This window comes from Euprymna scolopes, chromosome 28 (genome assembly GCF_053919585.1).
Source record: "Euprymna scolopes isolate OS-2025 chromosome 28, ASM5391958v1, whole genome shotgun sequence".
NCBI classification, from domain to species: Eukaryota; Metazoa; Mollusca; class Cephalopoda; order Sepiida; family Sepiolidae; genus Euprymna; species Euprymna scolopes.
Window position 1 is genome coordinate 55,495,968 of NC_136509.1, and position 22,628 is coordinate 55,518,595.

A 22,628-nucleotide genomic window follows, 5' to 3' on the forward strand; every position below is an offset into this window, starting at 1 on the left:
ATAATTATAATTCAATGTAATAAAAATTTTATAATTATAATTCAATGTAATAAAAATTTTATAATTATAATTCAATGTAATAAAAATTTTATAATTATAATTCAATGTAATAAAAATTTTATAATTATAATTCAATGTAATAAAAACTTTATAATTATAATTCAATGTAATAAAAACTTTATAATTATAATTCAATGTAATAAAAATTTTATAATTATAATTCAATGTAATAAAAATTTTATAATTATAATTCAATGTAATAAAAATTTTATAATTATAATTCAATGTAATAAAAACTTTATAATTATAATTCAATGTAATAAAAATTTTATAATTATAATTCAATGTAATAAAAATTTTATAATTATAATTCAATGTAATAAAAATTTTATAATTATAATTCAATGTAATAAAAACTTTATAATTATAATTCAATGTAATAAAAATTTTATAATTATAATTCAATGTAATAAAAACTTTATAATTATAATTCAATGTAATAAAAATTTTATAATTATAATTCAATGTAATAAAAACTTTATAATTATAATTCAATGTAATAAAAATTTTATAATTATAATTCAATGTAATAAAAACTTTATAATTATAATTCAATGTAATAAAAACTTTATAATTATAATTCAATGTAATAAAAATTTTATAATTATAATTCAATGTAATAAAAATTTTATAATTATAATTCAATGTAATAAAAACTTTATAATTATAATTCAATGTAATAAAAATTTTATAATTATAATTCAATGTAATAAAAACTTTATAATTATAATTCAATGTAATAAAAACTTTATAATTATAATTCAATGTATTAAAAATTTTATAATTATAATTCAATGTAATAAAAATTTTATAATTATAATTCAATGTAATAAAAATTTTATAATTATAATTCAATGTAATAAAAACTTTATAATTATAATTCAATGTAATAAAAACTTTATAATTATAATTCAATGTAATAAAAACTTTATAATTATAATTCAATGTAATAAAAACTTTATAATTATAATTCAATGTAATAAAAACTTTATAATTATAATTCAATGTAATAAAAATTTTATAATTATAATTCAATGTAATAAAAAATTTTATAGTTATAATTCAATGTAATAAAAACTTTATAATTATAATTCAATGTATTAAAAATTTTATAATTATAATTCAATGTATTAAAAACTTCATAATTATAATTCAATGTAATAAAAATCCTTCATAATATTAGAATCATAAAAACATTTTTAGTGAGAGTTTTAACAGTCGAATAGATAATCATTTCTAGCTTTAAAATTCTTAACAAATCATCATGTTTTAAAAGATTGAAAGTTTTTGAAAGCTATTTACATCCAATCATTTTATAAATTGAAATTAAAACAACAACAACAACAACATTAAAAAGATTAGTTATAATTTTATAACAATTTGGTTTTATTAAATAATTTAATTCCCAACAAATTACTTTCAAATGTCTACATAATAAACAGAAGAAAGTAATTTGGTTGCAAAACAGCAAAAAAAAAAAAAAAAAAACAAGAAAGAAAACCGATAAAAACAAAAGAAAACCGGAAAAAAAAGGAAAATATCAAAGTAAAACGATTCCCAAGCAACACCGGACAAGCACAGCTAGTTTCTATCATTTTTATAACATATCCTTAAGTTGCATATATTTTCTTGTATATAAAGTTCATAGACATGCATTTATCACCAAAACAATGATGGCATAACTGATTTCATAGTCTGCTATTCATTTTGACCAACACTGCATCCGCCTGCAAAAGATCGCAGTATTATTCAGATCGCATTATTAGCGCCATTAAAATATCTGTTTACATGCGATAAATTAATTCAGCATCTGACATTCAATACAACTCGATCTATGGTGCGATGATTATTGGAATAATCAAATATGTAATATGCAGTTAGCTTATTAATTATTAATCAAGATTCAGTAAGTAAAACAAGGTCCAATTATTATCAACTTACAAAACACAGCAAAAAAAAAAAAAAAAACCTAATCATCTGGATATGGAAAATCATTAAAAACTAACAATCCCATGGCAATTCACATTCACTCAAGTAAAACGAAACTAATCAGTAAAAACGTAGACAAATTAATCAAGAAAAAACTAGATAAAAAAGACAAAATAAAGTTGATTAAATTAAAAATATAAATCACCAAATTTATTAAATTGAAAAAAAAAAAAAAAAGAAATGCATCTTCATTCGTGATGTTATTTGTTATATTATATTTCTCAAAATGTGAATATTTCAAGATTTGTTATAATGATCAGTTATTATTAAAATGAAGCCTGCGTTCTTTGCTCATAAAATTAAATTGCCATGCATGATTATTCTTTCTTTTCTTTATTATTATCAGTTGCTATTAAAATTAAGCACACAAAAATTAAATTTGCATACATGATTACTGAATCGAATTGCGCACACACATACATCTACTTTTGTTATATAGATGAGGTTTTATTTACAGCATATAAAGGCAAGGAGATTATAAATTGTAATCTAGCAGATTAAAAAGGTCACAAACCAGGAAGTGGTGGAATGTTCAGGTTAACCATCTATGAAAGAACTTCTAATACAGAAGAATTCAGATAATTAGGACACCTGGAGAGAATGGAACCTGATCAAGCCAAGTGCTGTGAATGAATCAGGAAAAACCCAGACTGATTCAATAATTCAACGAAAAGCAACCGGAAGTGATTCAGTAATTCAACGAAAAGCAACCGGAAGTGGAGGAATACGAACATCATCGATTGAGAAGATCAAGCGAGTGACAGAATCAAGTAGAAAGTAGTAGAGAGTCAACGAAGGATGAGAATATGCATTGCATGTAGAGAAATGATATAAGAATGTCGTGTGATGGGAGTCTTAAAGAAAAGCTTAGATTTGATGATCTTAGAGGAACACTAAATCTGGACAGTATAGGTAAATGTGCTTAGAGCATGACATTTTAATATGGCCATATTGAAAAAAAAAATGGATGAGATTTCTTGGGTTAGTAGATGTAGAACAGTTGAAATAGCAAGTTTAGTTTACAAGGGAAGTCCAAGGAAGACATGGGAGGAAGTGCTAAGAATGGGCTTGAGAGAAAGAGGGATAAATAAAGACCTGGCCAGAGCTAACTTAAGTAAGAAGTTAATTTCTAAAAGCCGTTTATGCCAGTATATAAAACGGATGTGATGATGATGATGATGATGATGATGATGATGATGTGTAAATATATATAAATTCCATTTTTTTTCTTTCTTTCTTTCTTTCTTTCTTTCTTTCAATTTGCTATGAGAAAAGAGGTGGAGAGAGAGAATAGTGAAATACAAAGATAGAAAGACAATGTAATAAAAAGTTGTCTTTTAATGGAATTATTTGCTTAAGACAATGAAAAAAAATCAAGCAGTTAGAACATTTCACGTTCAACTTACATAACAAATTGAATCCTATGCTAAGCATTTTTATAATCCAGAAATTGTTTTAAGACAACATAATTGGAGAGTGCTCTTTGATATATATTTTTCGTCATTCATAGGCTTAGGCCAAAGATTAATTGAAGTCTGATTACCAGATAATTATTCTCCAAAGTCACATCTTACAAAAGAAGACTGAAACCAGATGAAACTAGATTTTTGATGGGTAGTATGTTATCTGGTTACTAACACGACATGTTCTTATTGCTTTAATTTGTTTTGAAAAATCAGAGGGGTCATAGGGAGGGCGGGTTAATGAAAAAAAATGCGCCCCCTCCGCCCCCAAAAAAGACAAAATCTTTCTTCAAAGATTCTTCTCCATATCACCCCCCCACTTCTCGATCTGACTCTCTTGTTCCCCATACTACCTTTACTTGCTCACTCTTTCTTGCTTAATGTCTCTCTCTTTCTCACACACACTGTCTTCCTCTTTCTTCACTACCTGTCTATGCTAGTCTCCCTTTTCTACGCTATCACCAGCCCCTACTCTTCTTATTTTTCTAACCCTCTTTCTATTAATGTTACTTTCATAACCCTACACACTCCCCCGCTCCCTCTCTCTTTCTTTGAAATCCTTTTAATTATTTTCATAAGAAAAAAAGATCTTCAAAAACATTACAAATACATAAGTAAAGCAATGAAATCTCATTAAAAAAATAAAACATGAAAAATTCGCAGAGGTAAAAAAAAAAAAAAAAGGGAGGGCGATAATGTTACGCCAAAGAAGCCAACGCAAACACCAAGGATCAGATGTCAAGGAGAAATTAAACGAATATGGCGGTGCGATGAGATGGGAGCACATTTCTTGTCTAGATAAACAAACAAAAAACCCAAAGATGAGAGCATCATTTCAATTAGAATTGCACTTGTCTCTCCCTCACTTAGCATGGCCATAACACTATTCATATTCAAATTAACAAGCAGATGACAACTGATTTCTTACTATGCTTTTTTTTTAGATGAGGATTGATTATTCATATTATTTGGATTCTTTGGACTACTGTTTTCATCATGAGTGTTATTTTCACATGAACCCATAACGTTGATAAAGTACTTGGTAAAATTCAGTTGTAAGTTACATTTTTTCTGGAGGTTGAAGGTTTAATCCTCAGTGCGGGCCACACTCAAAATACAATTGCAAATTAATTACTTCTAATCTACTCAGTCATGGCTGATGGAACGAGAACATGCTACCCCTGTGGATTAAATAAACAGTTTTGTTCCAAATTCCGTGCAGATTCCCGAGTATGACAGAAAGATTCCCACATTCGACAAGATACACAGAAGAAGATCGGAGGTTACATCGACTGAAACATTGTGAAAATAAAAACTTAAGATGAGAAGGCTGAAGAAACCAAATAATACAAAGTGATTTCCTTTCAAGTTAATTTAATTTCAACTTTTAGCTAAGAAATTTAATAACCCAAATTTATAGAAGATAAATGTTTAAAATTAACAATAGAGCAGAGCTCTACAAATTGAACAAATTTTGTTTTTCTCAAAAAAGAAGATTGAGATATATTAGAGTTAAAATGATAAAGACAAACAAGGAATGCAAAGAGAAAGATCTATCACGGGAAGAATGGTTGGCAGAGAAGTTTTGTCGTCCATTAAATGAATGTCCTTTTTTATATTCCTCAAACAAAATAGCAATAAATTGATTGAAATATCATTTGAAACTGTTAAAGTGGAAATGTGTTATTTATTTGGGTACCACAAACAAAAGAATGACTAGAAGAAAAACATATTTATATTATCTCTATCCCTATTAATAAAAGTATAAAAGAATAAAAGTCACGTTGTGTGTGTGTGTGTGTGTGTGTGTGTGTGTGTGTGCGTGTGTGCATGTGCGTGCGTGTGTTCCTTCCTCATAGGTTCCGAAACAGGTGAGCCTATCTTTTGTAAATTTTACAAAAACGTAAATTTATATGTCTGGAAGTGTTCTTAGATATGTTTTGTACAAAAATTACTACTGTACACTCTTTAACCCTTATCCTTGAGTGGCCTCTTGGCCTTGATAATGTGGTGATGCCTGTGTAAAAAAAAAAAAAAAAAAAAATTCATCCAATAAGTATCGAAAATCGAAAAAATCCGACCTTAAAATAATCTTTCTTTTCTTATAGTTAAAAAAAACAGGCATTTTTACATAGGGAATATTTTACGTTACACTAGCCAAGAGAAATAATTTTGTTATATCCCTTGGCCGGTGTAAGGTAAAATATTCCTCTGTAAAAAGTCATTCTCTTTTTCTATGAGAGAAGAAAGACATGTTTAAGATCATCAAGCCCAAATATCAGCTGACATGATATTGTAAACAAAATGACGTCATCGTTATTATATTTTATTTAAAAAATTTCTTTTGCGAATTAGTCCACCGGGCAAATTACTCCTCATAATATATAATAATCAATAGAGAATCGATTCTATAATAATACCTACATGAATTAAAATCGCATGTTTAAGCATATTGTATGACTGGGCAATGCCAGGTGGCCAGCTAGTTTATATCATGCACATAAACTACTTTATATATTAAGATGGCCTTGAAGAATGAAGATATAAAGTGAATTATCAAGGAGGTCAAAAGTTCAAATAGACATATATGGGAAAACCTGATCCATTGCTATCAAGTCCAATTAAAAGGAATCGATGCACATATCAGAACTGTTTCCTTGCAGACTACAACATTGTCGTCTTTAAATTAAATGTCAACAGATTCTTGTCATGTATCGTTCCTGCAAGTAATATAACTTAGTTCATTTCATTAAACATCATCAATTCTCTCATAAAGTTTATCAACTTTCAACTAGCTATCATTCCATCAACTCTTATCCTCAAGTGACCTTTAGCCTAAATAATTGGTGATTCTCTGTAAAAAAAATGTCCAGCAAAGAAATTCTAACTGTTGTCCACTAAAGGAATGTCTTTCATTTTATTCGTCAAAAACACAATGATGAGCCGTTCGAATCAAATAATAATTTAGTTAATTTTAAACTGTGGAAGAATAAAGTGAAATATGTTATTCGTTTGTGAATTACGAGCGTAAGGATAATTCAGACAAAAAACATGGTACATATTTGTTCATAGCATGCACATGAAATGATCTTATTAGATGTTTATTTTTTTCTATTGAAATACTAAGCGAGCATTTTAATTTTTGTGAATATTAGGGACAAGATTTATGCAAATGACAGGCTTCTTCAACTAGCAGTACTTATTTGGATTTGTTTTACTTTTATTTTGTTTTTTATATTTTTATGTTACTATTATTTTATATTTTTATCATTTTTAAAAACGGGAATTTGAAAGTTAAATTTAATAATTATGACATTATTAATTATTTGGTCATTAAATTATTAACTGAAACAAATTATTAATAAACTATACTATTTTATAAAGGTAATGTTTTAATCTCTATGTAATTTTTGGATGGAAATCCATTTCAAAGCTTATATATGTCTGATAGACGCCTCGTAGTAAGGGTTACAAAGAATACATGAAAAACACACTTGTTACTTTGCCTTTTCTTGACCAATAATTTTTGAATTTTATTCTTACTCATTATTTGGTCTTAGTACACGCAGTCAGGAGTATTTGAGGAGATTTTTTATTTGTATCCTTTGCTATTTGTTCCTTGTAATGTTGAGATTTGTTCATAAGATTCTGATAGTTGTTAGGAGGGGGAAGCATCTTTTAATGCTAGGAGTGTAAGCATCTACATGGATATTTATAACTTTTACTGAGAATTTTTTTATAGCCTTTATGTTTCTTTCTATTCTGCTATAGTTTGGATTGGAAGTTAAAATCCCATTCTTCGGCAAATATCTCAAAGTATATTGCTGTATTTTATTACTGGCAACTTACTTGAGGTAGGTCAGATTTTACTTCGACTGTTGATGATGGCTAATCATCTATTTTGTGGATGTCAACGTACTTAGTTTTATAGTCTATGATATTTAAGTAATAGAAAATGTTTGCTGCCATCTTTCTCCATGGAGTTATTTTAGGATTAATGAGATTTTTAGCTGTTTGCTAATTCCTGTCATCTACGTATGTGGAGCATGTATTTACCATCTCTTTAATTTGGGAATTTATGCCTATTCAGTACACACATTTTCTTTACTTAAATGCCCTGCATAGATTTTTATAGTATTTCTCTGCAGAGTAAGCTGGGGACTACTAAACATGTGTCTTGACTAATTGATAATTTTTTCGCAAATAGAAATAAAGAATTAAATGCTTTCTTTTCAAAAAGTAACTCAGTTTTTGTATATCCGATAAAGTGTTTGTAGCGTTTGATCCCATACAGTAGCTTCTTTCTGTACATTTAGTTTATTGTCAGGTATTGGCTATTCTTTCATTAAAGAATGTATATATGTTGTCAGCCCTCTGACAATTTCGGAGCCTGTGTATGTACAAAATAAAGTGTCTACAATCTCAATCAAATTTGTTGAATGGTGCTAATGCGGAGAGTTAATGGCAAATTACCAATTTTGCTGAAAATACACATTATATTCATTTAGTAAACCTTGAATGGCTGAATCAGAAATATTTATTTCAATAATTCATTCAGGTACATTTTCTTCAAAGTTGTGCACAGAAAACAAAGCTAGAGTTTATGTCAGTTATTATGAACACTGCATGTGTTTAGTGTTTTGTTGTTCAGTGTTGCCATGAATTTTCCTGTTATGGAGAATTTTGTGCGTTTTATTTCATTACTTTTTTATATTCAACATTTTATTTCATTACTTTTTATATTCAACGTTTGAATTCATTATTTTTATATTCAACGTTTTATTTCATTATTTTTATATTCAACGTTTGAATTTATTACTTTTTATATTCAACGTTTTATTTCATTATTTTTATATTCAACGTTTTATTTTATTATTTTTATATTCAACGTTTTATTTCATTACTTTTTTATATTCAACATTTTATTTTATTACTTTTTATATTCAACGTTTTATTTCATTACTTTTTATATTCAACATTTTTTTAAATTATTTTTTATATTCAACATTTTATTTTATTACTTTTTATATTCAACGTTTTATTTTATTACTTTTTATATTCAACGTTTTATTTCATTACTTTCTTATATTCAACGTTTTATTTCATTATTTTTATATTCAACGTTTTATTTCAAAACTTTTTTATATTCAACGTTTTATTTCATTATTTTTTATATATTCAACGTTTTATTTTATTATTTTTTATATTCAACGTTTTATTAAATTACTTTTTATATTCAACGTTTTATTGTATTACTTTTTATATTCAACGTTTTATTTTAATATTTTTTATATTCAACGTTTTATTTAATTACTTTTTATATTCAACGTTTTATTTAATTACTTTTTATATTCAACGTTTTATTTAATTACTTTTTATATTCAACGTTTCATTTTATTATTTTTTATATTCAACGTTTTATTTTATTATTTTTTATATTCAACGTTTTATTTAATTACTTTTTATATTCAACGTTTCATTTTATTACTTTTTATATTCAACGTTTTATTTAATTATTTTTATATTCAACGTTTTATTTAATTACTTTTTATATTCAACATTTTATTTAATTACTTTTTATATTCAACATTTCATTTTATTACTTTTTATATTCAACATTTTATTTTTATTATTTTTATATTCAACGTTTTATTTCATTACTTTTTATATTCAACGTTTTATTTAATTACTTTTTATATTCAACGTTTAATTTTATTACTTTTTATATTAAACGTTTTATTTTATTATTTTTTATATTCAACGTTTTATTAAATTACTTTTTATATTCAACGTTTGAATTCATTACTTTTAATATTCAACGTTTTATTTTATTATTTTTTATATTAAACGTTTTATTTAATTACTTTTTATATTCAACGTTTTATTTCATTATTTTTTTATATTCAACGTTTTATTTAATTATTTTTTATATTCAACGTTTTATTTCATTATTTTTTATATTCAACGTTTTATTTCATTATTTTTTATATTCAACGTTTTATTTTATTACTTTTTATATTCAATGTCTTATTTAATTACTTTTTATATTCAACGTTTCATTTTATTACTTTTTATATTCAACGTTTTATTTTAATATTTTTTATATTCAACCTTTTATTTAATTACTTTTTATATTCAACGTTGTATTTAATTACTTTTTATATTCAACGTTTTATTCAATTACTTTTTATATTCAACGTTTTATTTCATTATTTTTATATTCAACGGTTCATTTAATTATTTTTTATATTCAACGTTTTATTTCATTATTTTTCATATTCAACGTTTTATTTAATTACTTTTTATATTCAACGTTTTATTTAATTACTTTTTATATTCAACATTTTATTTTATTACTTTTTATATTCAACATTTTATTTAATTATTTTTTATATTCAACATTTTATTTCATTACTTTTTATATTCAACTTTTTATTTTATTACTTTTTATATTCAACGTCTTATTTAATTACTTTTTTTATATTCAACGTTTGAATTCATTACTTTTAATATTCAACGTTTTATTTTATTATTTTTTATATTCAACGTTTTATGTCATTATTTTTTATATTCAACGTTTTATTTCATTATTTTTTTATATTCAACGTTTTATTTAATTATTTTTTATATTCAACGTTTGAATTTATTACTTTTTATATTCAACGTTTTATTTCATTACTTTTTATATTCAACGTTTTACTTCATTATTTTTTATATTCAACATTTTATTTCATTATTTTTTATATTCAACGTTTTATTTAATTACTTTTTATATTCACCGTTTTATTTAATAATTTTTTTATATTCAATATTTTATTTCATTACTTTTTATATTCAACGTTTTATTTCATTATTTTTTATATTCAACGTTTTATTTAATTACTTTTTTTATTCAACGTTTTATTTTATTACTTTTTATATTCAACGTTTTATTTCATTATATTTTATAATCAACGTTTTATTTTATTATTTTTTATATTCAACATTTTATTTAATTATTTTTTATATTCAACATTTTATTTAATTATTTTTTATATTCAACATTTTATTTAATTATTTTTTATATTCAACATTTTATTTCATTACTTTTTATATTCAACTTTTTATTTTATTACTTTTTATATTCAACGTTTTATTTCATTATTTTTTATATTCAACGTTTTATTTCATTACTTTTTATATTCAACGTTTTATTTCATTACTTTTTATATTCAACGTTTTATTTCATTATTTTTTATATTCAACGTTTGAATTCATTACTTTTAACATTCAACGTTTTATTTTATTATTTTTTATATTCAACGTTTTATGTCATTATTTTTTATATTCAACGTTTTATTTAATTATTTTTTATATTCAACGTTTTATTTAATTATTTTTTATATTCAACATTTTATTTAATTATTTTTTATATTCAACGTTTTATTCAATTACTTTTTATATTCAACGTTTTATTTTATTATTTTTTATATTCAACGTTTTATTTTATTATTTTTTATGTTCAACGTTTTATTTAATTATTTTTATATTCAACGTTTTATATAATTATTTTTTATATTCAACGATTTATTTTATTATTTTTTATATTCAACGTTTTATTTTATTATTTTTTATATTCAACATTTTTTTAAATTATTTTTTATATTCAACGTTTTATTTTATTACTTTTTATATTCAAATTTTTATTTAATTACTTTTTATATTCAACGTTTTATTTCATTACTTTTTATATTCAACGTTTTATTTCATTATTTTTTATATTCAACTTTTTATTTCATTATTTTTTATATTAAACGTTTTATTTTATTATTTTTTTATATTCAACTTTTTATTTCATTATTTTTTATATTAAACGTTTTATTTTATTATTTTTTATATTCAACTTTTTATTTCATTATTTTTTATATTCAACTTTTTATTTAATTACTTTTTATATTCAACGTTTTATTTCATTATTTTTTATATTCAACTTTTTATTTCATTATTTTTTATATTCAACGTTTTATTTCATTATTTTTTATATTTAATGTTTTATTTCATTACTTTTTATATTCAACGTTTTATTTAATTATTTTTATATTCAACGTTTTATTTCATTATTTTTTATATTCAATGTTTTTTTTCATTACTTTTTATATTCAACGTTTTATTTCATTATTTTTATATTCAACGTTTTATTTCATTATTTTTTATATTCAACGTTTTATTTTATTACTTTTTATATTCAACGTTTTATTTAATTACTTTTTATATTCAACGTTTTATTTCATTATTTTTTATATTCAACGTTTTATTTAATTACTTTTTTATATTCAACGTTTTATTTCATTATTTTTTATATTAAACGTTTTATTTTATTACTTTTTATATTCAACGTTTTATTTCATTTTTTTTTATATTCAACGTTTTATTTCATTATTTTTTTTATTCAACGTTTTATTTTATTACTTTTTATATTCAACGTTTTATTTTATTACTTTTTATATTCAACGTTTTATTTCATTACTTTTTATACTCAACGTTTTATTTCATTATTTTTTATATTCAACGTTTAAATTCATTACTTTTAATTCAACGTTTTATTTCATTTCTTTTTAATATTTAACTTTTTATTCAATTACTTTTTATATTCAACGTTTTATTTCATTATTTTTCTATATTTAACATTTTATTTCATTATTTTTTATATTCAACGTTTTATTTCATTATTTTTTATATTCAATGTTTTATTTCATTATTTTTTATATTCAACGTTTTATTTTATTATTTTTTATATTAAACGTTTTATTTTATTATTTTTTATATTCAACGTTTTATTTCATTATTTTTCTATATTTAACATTTTATTTCATTATTTTTTATATTCAACGTTTTATTTCATTTCTTTTTAATATTCAACGTTTTATTTCATTACTTTTTATATTCAACGTTTTATTTTATTATTTTTTATATTCAACGTTTTATTTTTTTACTTTTTATATTCGACGTTTAACTTTATTATTTTTTATATTCAATGTTTTATTTCATTATTTTTATATATTCAACGTTTTATTTTATTACTTTTTATATTCAACGTTTTATTTTATTATTTTTTATATTCAACGTTTTATTTCATTATTTTTTATATTCGACGTTTAATTTCATTATTTTTTATATTCAACGTTTTATTTCATTATTTTTTATATTCAACGTTTTATTTTATTACTTTTTATATTCGACGTTTAATTTTATTATTTTTTATATTCAACGTTTTATTTAATTATTTTTTTATATTCAACGTTTTATTTAATTATTTTTTATATTCAACGTTTTATTTCATTATTTTTTATATTCAACGTTTTATTTAATTTTTTTTTATATTCAACGTTTTATTTTATTATTTTTTATATTCAACGTTTTATTTCATTATTTTTTATATTCAACGTTTTATTTCATTATTTTTTATATTCAAATTTTTATTTCATTATTTTTTATATTCAACGTTTTATTTAATTTTTTTTATATTTAACGTTTTATTTTATTACTGTTTATATTCAACGTTTTATTCCATTATTTTTTATATTCAACGTTTTATTTAATTTTTTTTTATATTCAACGTTTTATTTTATTATTTTTTATATTCAACGTTTTATTTCATTATTTTTTATATTCAACGTTTTATTTCATTATTTTTTATATTCAAATTTTTATTTCATTATTTTTTATATTCAACGTTTTATTTAATTTTTTTTATATTCAACGTTTTATTTCATTACTCTTTTTATATTCAACGTTTTATTTCATTATTTTTTATATTCAACGTTTTATTTAATTACTTTTTTATATTCAACGTTTTATTTCATTTCTTTTTATATTCAACGTTTTATTTTATTATTTTTATATTCAACGCTTTATTTAATTACTTTTTTATATTCAACGTTTTATTTCATTATTTTTTATATTCAACGTTTTATTTTATTACTTCTTTATATCCCACGTTTTATTTTATTACTTTTTATATTCAACATTTTATTTCATTTCTTTTTATATTCAACGTTTTATTTCATTATTTTTTATATTCAACATTTTATTTTATTATTTTTTATATCCAACGTTTTATTTTATTACGTTTTTATAGTTAACGTTTTATTTCATTACTTTTTAATATTCAATGTTCACAATCACAAACTTGAAGCAATAATCCTTCTCTCCCACAAAAAGAGGGATCAGAAACTTTGTGCAAATTACCTGCGTATAATCTTCATTAATGTGGTATTGAAGGCATCTTAGAAGGTTCCAGTAACCTTGTAATTTCCGTACATGCCAGATTCAGGATGACTTACATTCAAAAAGTGTTACGTTGACTAAATGCTCAACTGTTGTTGTACCCTTGAACTAAACTGGGCTCATCAACAATTAACTGTGTTGTATCGATTTCGTGGCTTAAATAAATTTTATTATAACTTTTTTTGACACATCAGGAAGGCAGATGTTGTTTGTGCAAAGTTTTTTCATCTCATTCAGTGCTACTACAGGTTGACATGAATTTGACCACATGAGTTTGACCACATGATTATGAATCAGGGGTCGCTGATATGAACACTGGTGTTTTATAAGGATGCATTATCTTCACAACTCTTTCCAATTACACCATTGATTACATCTGTTATCAGATTTTTTAGGGCTATTAGGGAGTGACAGGATGATTGTGAGGTGAGTGTGTTTGGTTTGATCTCAAATTGCGCTGGACAGGGTGCTAGGGGGTCCGCACATCAATACATTGCATACTAAGGTTCTCTCTTTTTCTTGATTTCTTTGGCGGATAGCAGATCACTATCTCTGAATGGTATTGCATTGGAAAACTTGGTTTCATTATTGTTCAGCTGGGTCATCAAGTTAGGGTTGCTAGATCTGGGTTTTGTATGCTTTCAGCGGTTCTTATGCAGGCATAGTAAGATTCTAATAAAAACAAAGAAGCAATCAATTCTTGTCTATGACTGTGAGACATGGCCAATATAAGAGTGGCTGATTGGGGGGAAGCTGGAAGTCTTTCATTATGACAGCCTCTGACACATCTTGCGAACTGACTGCCGCCCAACTATTGCTCTCCACAAACACATGTTTTGTCTTTACTAATGTTCTGTTGCAACAACATCCTTGATGGTTGGACATACAGCTCATTACCTGGAAGGAGAGCTAATTCACAATGTAATCCTCCCTACTTTTTTGTAAGGAGGACTTGGCTAAACTTTCAGATTCACATATAGCGACCTTTCACCTGGTGAAATTGCAATTGTCTAGCCACATTGTTTCACCTGGCTCACGGCCATCATGCATTGGCTGTCAGGATTCAAGATGTAGGGAAAAAGCTGGTTCAACCTAACAACAATGTTCACAAAAAATGTGTATTGAATTGTAATTTAAAAATAGAAAAGAGAAATGAGCTATGCCATCTGACTTGTAAAGAACAGGACAGTTACATTTGATGCAATCATTGGGATAGTGCAGAAGAGAAAGTGAAGAATAATGCAACGCTGAGGAAAAAGAAAATTTGCATGTGTGTACGTGTGTGTGTGTGTGTGTGTATGTGTGTGTGTGTGTATGTGTGACCCTCTGAAGGGAAATTGAATATAAGAAAGGTGGTATCATGCACAAAAGCAGTAGTTAGGTAGGAAGATAACACATGCAAGAGAGCAAAAGGTAGGTACCACAAATGAGAGTAGTTAGATAAGTTGTGCAAGTGATGCATGAGAAAAAGAGGTAGGTAGCATGCACATACTTGTGTGAGAGGGGGTTATAGATATTGTGTATGTGCATGCAAAAGGGAGGATAGGTATTATGCACACATGAGGGAAAGAGACAGTAGGAGGATAGATATTACATATGCACATGTGAGAGGAGAGAATAGACACTGTGTACGAAAATGGGAGAGGGGGAATAGGCAATGAAAGAAGGTAGGTATTGCATACGCAGGAGAGAAAAACGATTCTAATATTTTACCTGATTCCTTTACAATTACCAATTCCAATACAATTATTGATTCTGATTCTTTTAAAACCTTGAAATATTTAGTTATTAGTTGTTTTTTTTTAAATTTTTTAGATTACCACAAAAAACCATATAATATGTGCATATATTTTCACAAACATAAAAATATACTTGTGTGTATGTGGGCGGGGAGAATATACAGATTTTAGTTTCCTAGTAGGTTAAAATCAATAAATATTTATCGTTTTAGCATTATTTATTAACAACAATGAAAACTTAATTTTAAAACAAAAGCAAAAAAGAAAAAACAATTAAAAATCGTTTTTAGCCTTGGAATACAGGTACACATTTTTCTGATTCTAATTTTGATTTTTCTAATTCATCATCCCAACACTAGTAGGTACCACACATGCACATGACAGAAGTAGATAAGTAGGTAGGTAACTACCAAGCACGCGTGAGGGACATAAGTAGGCACAAGGTATGTGCGAGAGATAGATAGATAGAGAGAGAGAGAGAGAGAGAGAGAGAGAGAGAGAGAGAGAGAGAGAGAGAGAGAGAGAGAGAGAGAGAGACTTGTAGCATGATAGAGGAAATGAAAGTAAAGCAACTGTTTAATTATAAAACATAACAAACAGAAAAAAAAGACAATATCTGCCATTGCTGAGATAGTAACTAAATTAGAGCAGCAGGCATTGCAATGTCAACCAGATGCGTAGAAGTGGTGACTCCTCTGCTTTATGCGGTTGAGAAGAGGGAGTTGAACACATATCACAAGCGAATGAACGAGAGGAACAGAGTGGGGAGTGAATAATGTGGAACTTATAATGTGGAAATTATCCCTTAATACGTCACACCCGACAACAAAGTTAATTGTGCTTTGGTATTCAACAAGATTTCGTCAAATCAAAGAATCAAAGAAACAGTTTTTTTCTCATCAGACTTAAAATTCCAAATTACATTGAAACACTCAAAAATCACAGATTAAACAGATTTATTCTTTTTTAGGCATTTCATTTTTTAATAAATAATGTCCATTTAAATAATTTACATCAGAGCTATTTTAACCCAAATACACTGTTTGTATAAACTTATACATGAAAAACTTATATATGAAAAATTTATATATGAAAAATTTATACATGAAAAATGTATATATGAAAAATGTATATATGAAAAATGTACATATGAAAAATGTATATATGAAAAATTTATACATGAAAAATTTATATATGAAAAATTTATACATGAAAAATGTATATATGAAAAATTTATACATGAAAAATTTATATATGAAAAACTTATATATGAAAAATTTATACATGAAAAATTTATATATGAAAAACTTATATATGAAAAACTTATATATGAAAAATTTATATATGAAAAACTTATATATGAAAAATTTATGTTTCTGAATTTTTGAGACAAGGATTGGTTATTCATTTTATTTAGATTCTTCGAATTACTGCTCTCATCTTGAGTGTCATTTTCATAACGTTTCAGTCAATATAACCTCCGACCTTCTTCAGGTGTATCTTGTTGAACTTAGGAATATTTCTGTCGCACCGATTTTGGCACATTGGTTAGAGTACTTGGAAAAATCAATTGTAAAAAGTGATATTCTCCGGATGATTGAAGGTTCATTTCTCAGTGTGGGCGATCAAAAAATACAATTGCGAATTACTTAGGACTTCTATCCAGTTATGGCTGACTGAACAAGAGCATGCTACCCCCGTGAAGTAAATCCAAATTCCTGACAAGAAACACCTGAAGAAGGTCAGAGGTTATATCAGCTGAAATATTGTGAAAATGACACTCAAGATAAGAACAGTAGTTTGAAGAATCTAAATAATACAAATAGAAAATTTAGTTTAGTGGATTTTTATTGTCAATAGATTATCTGTGGGAGAATATATACTTAAAAAAATGTATTCCATATGTAGAAATCACCTTAATTTGTTTGATAATTTCAATTAAGTCATCCCTCATTTATTTGAAATCATTTAAATAAAAGGGTTAAAGTTTAATCCTTTTATTTGCTGAATAACATTTTTGTACACCTTCCCACTTTAATATTATACCCCAATTTCTATGTTTATCGATTGGAGTTCATAATTGACTCCACTATTCTATTTTAATTTGTCCAAGTTTTTTTATCAGTCGAGTGTTTTGGTTACACCAGTAGTAGAGTCACTATAGATTAACTCTGAAAACGGATAAAAATGACATGCGAAAGAGGCTGTTGTAATTGTAAATATCAATTTGAATGTGTGTAAAAAGTATAAAAAGAAATTTTCTTAATTATTTTTTAAAAAAAAGCTAGAATTTATTACCAACTAGCCTGGATGCCTGACGTTGCCCAGATGTTTGGAGGTGGGCGTTGAGCAAAAAAAAAAAAAATAAAAAGTTGTAGTAGGCAGGCAGGCTCGAACCTGTGGCATGAAGGTAGCAAAAAAAGTGGAGGTGTGTGTAAGGGTGTTGGTTGAGCAAAAAAAAAAAAAAAAAAGGGAGTAGTAAGCAGGCTCGAACCCGTAACGCACCAGAGGAAAAAGTTGAAAAAAAAAAAATGTCTTACCGATGTGCCTACTGTGATTGTGACGACGTCATGGCCGGTCAAAATAACGCCTTTTATGTGACGTCGTGGATGCGAGGGTTGAATGACTTGCAAAAAATGTCAGCGAAAAACACGACCCTCCCTGTAGAAAAGTGCCTAGTTAAGGATGAAGGAATTAATGTTTTTAGCCAATTTTTTCGATATTTGTCGTCCAAAAATCCGTCGCCTCTGTCAAAAGTTTTAAGCATACATACATACATACATACATACATTTAAACAGATAGGTGAGATTTATATTATGAATTACTAGTGATTTATTGAATATGCATTATTTTATACATTGCTTTCCCAATGGTGTTAGTCACATTGAATCAGATCAATTAATAGTAGAATTTAAACGTTGTGTTGTATCATGGCCTGACAGTTAATAGTTATAAATGCACTTTGAATTCAATGAAACTGAAAAGATATTTACGTTTATTGACATCTAGATTTCGATTACATTGAGCGAGTGCTAAATGATAGAACGGGGATCGAGACCATCAGCTTGAGAGGTAAGTTTTTATCACGGCTTGAAGCACTTGATTGTCCAGCAATACTGATTAATTGTAAACAACGAAAGAGTACTGTATGTGGATGACACTATATATATATATATATATATATATATATATATATATATATATATATAATTTTATTAATTTATTATTTGATTAACTTACTGATATTCTTACCTATTTTTATATTATCAAAATAAACTTGTAACGTATAATTCATCAATTTACCCTACTATTTTCCCTTCTCTCTTTCTTTCTTTCAACTACAACGTCCGACAATTCAAAAATTAATAAATAATAAATAAAAAACAAAAAATATTTTTCAATCTCTCCCCGCCTGGCTAATTTATATATATATATATATACTTGAAGTTTTAATGCTTCAAATAAATCATATATTACCTACATAGGCTTTTCACTAAGATGATTTAACGCATATATATATATATATATATATATATATATATATATATATATATATATATATATATATATATATATGTAATGCTCCTTATCTTGAGTTGAGTATATTGGGAAGTGATACATGATATACCTTTGACATATTAAGCGATGCTCTTTGTGTAAACAAATCGAGCTTAGGTATTAATTCACTGCCCACACAGCAGCTGCTGATTGGCGTAATGGTTCAAAGCCTTGACTGTCGTACAGGCGGTTGGGTTTCGATCCTGGCTTGAGGTAGTTGCCTGTAGCTGCACTGATGAGCTGTGATACAGCGAAACAGTACCGTATGTGGATGACTATATATATATATATATATATATATATATATATATATATATATTCTTTTAATTTGGTTATAGTGCTTTTTAATCATCATTTCAAATAATCTTTTAATTCGTTTCTCAATAATGTCTTCTTTCTAACTAAATTATTTTATAATTTTATTTTTAAAATAGATTTTTTCTGTTTAAAATAGTTTGATTTATTTACATTATAGTTTGCAAAATTTTTGTATATGAAGTATTAGTTTATAAAATATAGATCAAATATTTCTTGCGAACATAAGTTCAACTGTTGATATTTCTGAAACTGTATTCGGGTTTCAAGTTATCTGACATACTCTTAAAGACTGCTGTAACAATTCATCTTAAGTTTCATTTCTGTCTGATTTTCTTAACGCTAACTTACACATATTTACAAAGCATTCTGTTTCGCTATTGGATGTAATAGAGCGGTTGTCACATGATTAATTGAAAAGTCTTAAATTCTTTTGTCGTGAATTGGGTTCCATCATCAAACACAATTGTTGTGATAAAACCATATGCTACCCCCACACGACAATATTGCCAATTCCAAGCTGTCAGTGGTTTTTTCTCCTTTATCTGGCCATGTCATGGTCTCTCACATTGGCAGATGTCCACAAATATAAAAAAAGTAAAAAAAATAAAATAAAACACAAACTCCAACACATTCTGCAAACATCAGTTGCATCCTGTGTGTGTGTGTGTGTGTGTGTGTGTGTATGTGTGTGTGTGTGTGTGTGTGTGTGTGTGTGTGTGTGAGAGAGAGAGAGAGAGAGAGACACCATCGACCCTCTGAACGCTAATGCTCACATCTTAGTTATCTGTTGAGGCCATGTTCGTCAGTCAGTTCATCAATTCATTTCCCAATCTGCTTTGTAGCCACAATCTGCTTTCGACTGTGTCAAACTGAAAACTCTCAACTCTGTCATCAACTATCGTAAACCCAAGACTGTCTGTAAATTGTTCCCAACTGTTGTAAACTATTACAAAACTCATTGACATTTACATACATTCCTTTGTTCCTGTTATCTGTCCCAGCTTGATTAATAATCCTATATTAGCTTTCTTTTGGTGAACAACTTTCTCTTCATTGTTCTGCTGATAGACTTATTTCCTCTTTTTTTTGTCATATTTTTTCCTCTTTTTTTTTTGTTTTACTTCTTAATACTTGGGAGGAGGGAATGCCGATAGTATCACATTGTATTAAGAATACGAAATTTTTCAAAGAATTTATGCAAAAAGTTTCTGTATTTGCCCATAGTTTTTTTTTTTTTTAGATTTGATAACTTCTGGTCACTATTCGTTTATGCTGCATAATCAACACATAGTTTTGACCATCGTTTAATTTTTACTGGTGATGCTTTTGCTGCCATTGTGCAGTATATACACGTTCTTTCTCCAAGCCAGACCAATGAACGTAGTGATTCAAAGATATCCAATATGAAAATCTTTCAATATTTTTTTTAGTGATATCATCACAGAAAGAAAAAAAAATGTTCATACGATTTGATTTTTCTTTTGAAAACTGATGATTTATTTCTATTCTTTGTAATGAATTTATCAAATTTAGCTTTTACATCTAACTTCGTTTAAAATTACTGATAATCCCATTATTGTATTACAAAGTAGCTGTTTTATTCCCATTTCTATATTTAATGCATCAATCACTGTTTCCTGTGGGAGTTCGCTTGATTTCGAAATTAACGTTAATAATCTGTCTGTTTTGCATGTCATTTTATTTTCTATGATGGAAAGAACTCTATTGTAAATGTACAGTTTAAAATAATAGTTGTCAATTTTTACAAACGACTTGCAGTATGTCTTTCTTAGTTCCAAATATTCAGAACAATGGACAGTGCTCTGTTTTCATACAAAATAAACCTTTCATGTAAAAAAATTATATAAATATGATATCTAGTGCCTTTTTTTATATACTGCTGTCATTTTTTGTCTGCCAGAAATAATGTTCTTGATGCGTGGATTACTGCTTGCAGCTGCCCATTATTTTTCTTGTGTAGTAAAATGAACCTTTCTCCTAATGCCAAGTTAATCAGTCTTTATTTGGATCATACTGCAGCGATAAGTCGTTAAAGCTTTTAGTTTTCTTTTCCCTTATTATATCGTTTAGTCTTTGCATTACACGAACAACGTCTCGGACAAAGAGAAAAGAATTGCTGTTTACTGTGTCGGCTGTTACTTTGAGTGTTTCCCATCATTCCATTGTCAATCATTCCATTGTCAATCATTCCGTTATCAATCATTCCATTGTCAATCATTCCATTATCAATCATTCCATTATCAATCATTCCATTGTCAATCATTCCATTATCAATCATTCCATTGTCAATCATTCCATTATCAATCATTCCATTGTCAATCATTCCATTGTCAATCATTCCATTGTCAATCATTCCATTATCAATTCTTCCATTATCAATCATTCCATTGTCAATCATTCCATTGTCAATCATTCCATTATCAATCATTCCATTGTCAATCATTCCATTGTCAATCATTCTATTGTCAATCATTCCATTGTCAATCATTCCATTGTCAATCATTCTATTGTCAATCATTCCATTGTCAATCATTCCATTGTCAATCATTCCATTGTCAATCATTCCATTATCAATCATTCCATTATCAATCATTCCATTGTCAATCATTCCATTATCAATCATTCCATTATCAATCATTCCATTGTCAATCATTCCATTATCAATCATTCCATTATCAATCATTCCATTGTCAATCATTCCATTATCAATAATTCCATTATCAATCATTCCATTATCAATCATTCCATTGTCAATCATTCAATTATCAATCATTCCATTATCAATCATTCCATTATACAATCATTCCATTATCAATCATTCCATTATCAATCATTCCATTATCAATCATTCCATTGTCAATCATTCCATTATCAATCATTCCATTATCAATCATTCCATTGTCAATCATTCCATTATCAATCATTCCATTGTCAATTATTCCATTGTCAATCATTCCATTATCAATCATTCCATTGTCAATTATTCCATTATCAATCATTCCATTGTCAATCCCCCCCATTATCAATCATTCCATTATCAATCATTCCATTATCAATCATTCCATTGTCAATCATTCCATTATCAATCATTCCATTGTCAATCATTCCATTATCAATCATTCCATTGTCAATCATTCCATTATCAATCATTCCATTGTCAATTATTCCATTGTCAATCATTCCATTATCAATCATTCCATTGTCAATCATTCC

General features: G+C 26.0%; 1 protein-coding gene across 2 annotated transcripts in view; it reads right to left on the reverse strand.

Annotated features, from left to right (window-relative positions):
• The window catches only part of LOC145249641 (hepatocyte growth factor receptor-like), a 247,124-nt gene that overhangs the window by 127,956 nt on the left and 96,540 nt on the right, over positions 1–22,628 (reverse strand). The gene's annotated exons all lie outside the window — the stretch shown is intronic.